Genomic DNA, 5,374 nt, shown 5'->3' on the forward strand with positions numbered 1-5,374 from the left:
CTATCCTGAGGGAAACTTCGGAGGGAACCAGCTACTAGATGGTTCGATTAGTCTTTCGCCCCTATACCCAGTTCCGACGATCGATTTGCACGTCAGAATCGCTACGGACCTCCATCAGGGTTTCCCCTGACTTCGTCCTGACCAGGCATAGTTCACCATCTTTCGGGTCCCAGCGTGTACGCTCTTGGTGCGCCTCTTCTCGCGATGAGAACGAGACGCCCCGGGAATGCGAAGCGGCCACTTTTAAGGGTAAACCGCCCATCTTCCCTGAGTTCGTGCGAGACGAACTTTCACTTTCATTACGCCTTTAGGTTTAGTGATTCCCAATGACTCGCGCACATGCTAGACTCCTTGGTCCGTGTTTCAAGACGGGTCCTGAAAGTACCCAAAGCTATAGCGTCGCCGATCGGTCTAGGTCTGTTCGAGAACCTCGTCGCCAACAGTCATCAGAGGTCGGAAACGGCACCGGGTCCGATTACCGACGTGCATCTGACGCGCTTGCGACGAGCCGAACGCTAACGAGTAGCGGCCTTAAACCATTCGGTATACCGTCGAGCGAGTCGACCGCGAACACGAGGGTCCGTAAACGAAAACGGCGCGAACCGCAGTCTACGGTCTCCACCTCGAGCCTTAAGCCGACGCCCAACGGATCGCGACGTCCTACAAGGAGAAAAGTGCACGCGTTCGTCGCCGGATCGACGTACGAAAGGCGCGCGCAACGCCGAAACGTCACGTGTCACGCGATCGCACGCCGCCTACTACGAGCCGCGAATGAATTTCTCCCTTCGACCTTTCGGGTTTCTCAGGTTTACCCCTAAACGGTTTCACGTACTCTTGAACTCTCTCTTCAAAGTGCTTTTCAACTTTCCCTCACGGTACTTGTTCGCTATCGGTCTCGTGGTTATATTTAGCCTTAGATGGAGTTTACCACCCGCTTAGGGCTGCACTCTCAAGCAACCCGACTCTAAGGAGAGATCCTCTCGCCGTCAGTCACGGTCGCTACGGGCCTGGCACCCTCTATGGGCTGTTGCCCCGTTCAAGATGGACTTGGACGCGCGACGTAACGTCGAGATAATGGACCCTCCCGAACACCACATTTCCCGGCGCCCGATGTCGGTCGCGGGATTCGGTGCTGGGCTAATCCCTGTTCGCTCGCAGCTACTAAGGGAATCCTAGTTAGTTTCTTTTCCTCCGCTTAGTAATATGCTTAAATTCAGCGGGTAGTCTCACCTGCTCTGAGGTCGCTAGTTTAATATGCGTGGCGCTCGTAATCATCATAATAATGAAGATTAGGAGCCAATACGAAATATAAAAGTTTAGAATGGAAAAGACGCGCCGTCGAAAAACGGTGTTTTCTCCCTCGTATTCGAGAGACAACGCACCTACGATCCGACGTCGATTAAAAACTAATTTTATCGGATACGACGATCGTATTAATGGTGCGCGCTACGTTTATCACAAAAACGTGCGAACGACCGTTTTAAACACGTCTCATCCCTTTCATATTCGTACGACCCGTACGAGAGAGTTAGGTCACACGTACGGGTCCGCTGTCACGTTTTAGAACGTCGCGATCGAATCGCGCTTATACGCTCAGCACGCTCAGACATTTCTCGTCGATCGCGAAGATCAAAGAAAATCCGAGCAGTCTTGAAATGAGATACGACCCTCAGCCAGGAGTGGTCCGGGTATGAGATCCCAGGACCGCAATGTGCGTTCGAAATGTCGATGTTCATGTGTCCTGCAGTTCACAAGTTGACGCGCAATTAGCTGCGTTCTTCATCGACCCACGAGCCAAGTGATCCACCGTTTAGGGTAATCTTTTTTTAAGTTAGGTTTTAAACGCATATCGAAACGTTTCTATTATAAGACGACGACGACGACGACGACGCGCGCTCACGTCATAGACAGCGCTTGCGCCCCTTTCGCAGCCGCCGTCGACTTTAAAACGCTCTTACGGTTTATTTTCGTCTTCTCCACTACACACAACGAGAGGAGCGGAGACAGACTACTCGAAATGGTGACGTTCGTTGTAAATTTTCGTCGTCTCACCTCGTACGACAACAAAAGAGCATACGCTGATCATAGTTTGGCAATATTTTCGTAAACTAAATCTCACCCTTTTGGAATGAAACAAACGAAGGGTGATAAGATTTTCGTAAACTAATCACATTACCGATCATCGTATATGTTCGTCGATATGAGGATCGAAACGTCGATTAGAAATATAATTGGCAAAATCGTTTTATTTTGCGCTCGATTTGTCCATTTATAACGAAATCCGTCGTAGGCCGACGATTATTACTCGTCGTCCTATATAACAACATCTTCATCGTATATATCTCCGCTTTCGGGCGTACATCTTTTAAAACCATATATTATAGGTACCCGAAAACAGCTACGTTGACGACGTCGAAATTCGATCGGAACTTCCGAACTTCGTAGATGGCTCTTTAACGTTCGACAATGATTTTTACAGACTTGTACGTTTACCTATTATATATATATAGGCATAACAACACACTGTAATGATCCTTCCGCAGGTTCACCTACGGAAACCTTGTTACGACTTTTACTTCCTCTAAATGATCAAGTTTGGTCATCTTTTCCTACACATCGACGACGCCGAAACGCCATCGCGTGTCGATCCGAAGACCTCACTAAATCATTCAATCGGTAGTAGCGACGGGCGGTGTGTACAAAGGGCAGGGACGTAATCAACGCGAGCTTATGACTCGCGCTTACTGGGAATTCCTCGTTCATGGGGAACAATTGCAAGCCCCAATCCCTAGCACGAAGGAGGTTCAGCGGGTTACCCGGGCCGCTCGGCCAGGGAAGACACGCTGATTCCTTCAGTGTAGCGCGCGTGCGGCCCAGAACATCTAAGGGCATCACAGACCTGTTATTGCTCAATCTCGTGCGGCTAGAAGCCGCCTGTCCCTCTAAGAAGAATAGTTTGTACGCCGACAGTAAAAACCGCGCACGAACCGCGAAACCCGAAAGCAACGCGGCCGGCGGGCCTTTAGGATGTCAAAAAGCGCCTAGTTAGCAGGCTAGAGTCTCGTTCGTTATCGGAATTAACCAGACAAATCGCTCCACCAACTAAGAACGGCCATGCACCACCACCCACCGAATCAAGAAAGAGCTCTCAATCTGTCAATCCTTCCGGTGTCCGGGCCTGGTGAGGTTTCCCGTGTTGAGTCAAATTAAGCCGCAGGCTCCACTCCTGGTGGTGCCCTTCCGTCAATTCCTTTAAGTTTCAGCTTTGCAACCATACTTCCCCCGGAACCCAAAAGCTTTGGTTTCCCGGAAGCTGCCCGTCGAGTCATATTAGGGAACGTCGACGGATCGCTAGCTGGCATCGTTTAAGGTTAGAACTAGGGCGGTATCTGATCGCCTTCGAACCTCTAACTTTCGTTCTTGATCAATGAAAGCGTTTTTGGCAAATGCTTTCGCTTCTGTTCGTCTTGCGACGATCCAAGAATTTCACCTCTAACGTCGCAATACGAATGCCCCCATCCGTTCCTATTAATCATTACCTCGGGGTTCCGAAAACCAACAAAATAGAACCGAGGTCCTATTCCATTATTCCATGCATACAGTATTCAGGCGAAATTTTAGCCTGCTTTGAGCACTCTAATTTGTTCAAAGTAAACGTGCCGGCCCACCTCGACACTCAGTAAAGAGCACCGCGGCAGGATTGAGTTGGGCCGTCGAACCACGACGCGCACAACACGCACGCCGAAACGCACGCGCGACGGCGACGCGACACGACTAAGCCCACCGGCAGGACGTCTCGCGAAAAACACGCCAGTTAACACCGCGAACGATGAACCGGCGGCGCGAGACACAAATTCGACTACGAGCTTTTTAACCGCAACAACTTTAATATACGCTATTGGAGCTGGAATTACCGCGGCTGCTGGCACCAGACTGGCCCTCCAATTGATCCTCGTTAAAGGGTTTAGAGTGTACTCATTCCGATTACGGGGCCTCGGATGAGTCCCGTATCGTTATTTTTCGTCACTACCTCCCCGTGCCGGGAGTGGGTAATTTGCGCGCCTGCTGCCTTCCTTGGATGTGGTAGCCGTTTCTCAGGCTCCCTCTCCGGAATCGAACCCTGATTCCCCGTTACCCGTTACGACCATGGTAGGCGCAGAACCTACCATCGACAGTTGATAAGGCAGACATTTGAAAGATGTGTCGCCGGTGCGAGACCGTGCGATCAGCTTAAAGTTATTCAGAGTCACCAAGTTGTACGATGACGAGCGCGAACCCGAAACCGATTGGTTTTGATCTAATAAAAGCACTCCTTCCATCTCTGGTCGGAGCTCTGTTTGCATGTATTAGCTCTAGAATTACCACAGTTATCCAAGTAATTGTGGGTACGATCTAAGGAACCATAACTGATTTAATGAGCCTTTCGCGGTTTCACCTTAATTCGGTATGTACTGAGACATGCATGGCTTAATCTTTGAGACAAGCATATGACTACTGGCAGGATCAACCAGGGAACTGTTCTTATTATTTTATCGACACGAAGCAGATAAAACAAATACAGACACAGTTTATTTTATAAGTTTGACTTATAAAGAAACGTGTGCGTAAGACGACGATATATAATATATATCGACGACTAATAAAAAGGAGGTGCATGATAGCGCGCCTAGACGACGGAAAAACCGGTCCGAGGCGCCACGCTCTTACATTTTAATATTAGTTGTCTAATAAAACAAAACGATATCATCATCTTAGACACATCTTTTGTTTTTTTTATACACAACCGATCGACTAGGCACCCAATTATCTCGATTATCGACGACGATCGTCGACTACGTCGAAAATTGGATGCCGCAAAATATCGTTCGGCGTTTATAAGACCTCGAAAAACATTCTCTCCGAACCCTTCGCTAGATAGAAATATATAAAGCGACAAGGAAACCTCGTACGAGAAACGTTTCGTGATTTTTTATTTTATTCTCGCTCGGAGAGCAGAGAGCTATCGCAAAATGTGTTGCTGTTTTATGAACGTTCCGATGAAAAACCGATACGTCCATAAAAATAATAATTCCAATCGCATATGAATCGTGGGATCATCTTCTTCTAACGAAGCCGAATGTTCCCGCCGAATTCGCGATCTCGCAGTGATACCGTCGTCGTCGTCGTACGCTTCCCGATATATCGAAAAAAACCGACCAGGAAGAACAACGAAACGACGATACAAAATCGCGAGAGCGTTACGAATATATAATAACACGACGAAATACGCTTTTTTATTTAGATAAATAAAAAAATACGGTTCGGATCTTATATATTAACATATAATATGTAATACCACCTTCGCTGATCAAAAGCCACTCGGTAAAAGTGTCAC

General features: G+C 48.2%; 3 non-coding genes across 3 annotated transcripts in view; all 3 read right to left on the reverse strand.

The window, feature by feature from the left end:
* LOC143206063 (large subunit ribosomal RNA) overlaps nucleotides 1–1,244 on the reverse strand; it is a 4,102-nt gene extending 2,858 nt beyond the window's left edge. Inside the window, exon 1 of the ribosomal RNA XR_013008096.1 lies at nucleotides 1–1,244. This exon is cut by the window's left edge and continues 2,858 nt beyond it. This is a non-coding gene — a ribosomal RNA (large subunit ribosomal RNA).
* Nucleotides 1,245–1,663: 419 nt separating this feature from the next.
* On the reverse strand, nucleotides 1,664–1,818 carry LOC143206065 (5.8S ribosomal RNA). The gene has a single exon (XR_013008098.1). It is a non-coding gene; the product is annotated as a 5.8S ribosomal RNA (ribosomal RNA).
* A 708-nt stretch (nucleotides 1,819–2,526) lies between these two features.
* Nucleotides 2,527–4,514, reverse strand: LOC143206066 (small subunit ribosomal RNA). The gene has a single exon (XR_013008099.1). It is a non-coding gene; the product is annotated as a small subunit ribosomal RNA (ribosomal RNA).
* Nucleotides 4,515–5,374: the final 860 nt, after the last annotated feature.

The sequence above is a fragment of the Rhynchophorus ferrugineus genome, unplaced genomic scaffold, assembly GCF_030347505.1.
Source record: "Rhynchophorus ferrugineus isolate W39M unplaced genomic scaffold, kcgeb_rfMv2 rfM533, whole genome shotgun sequence".
Classification (NCBI taxonomy): Eukaryota; Metazoa; Arthropoda; class Insecta; order Coleoptera; family Curculionidae; genus Rhynchophorus; species Rhynchophorus ferrugineus.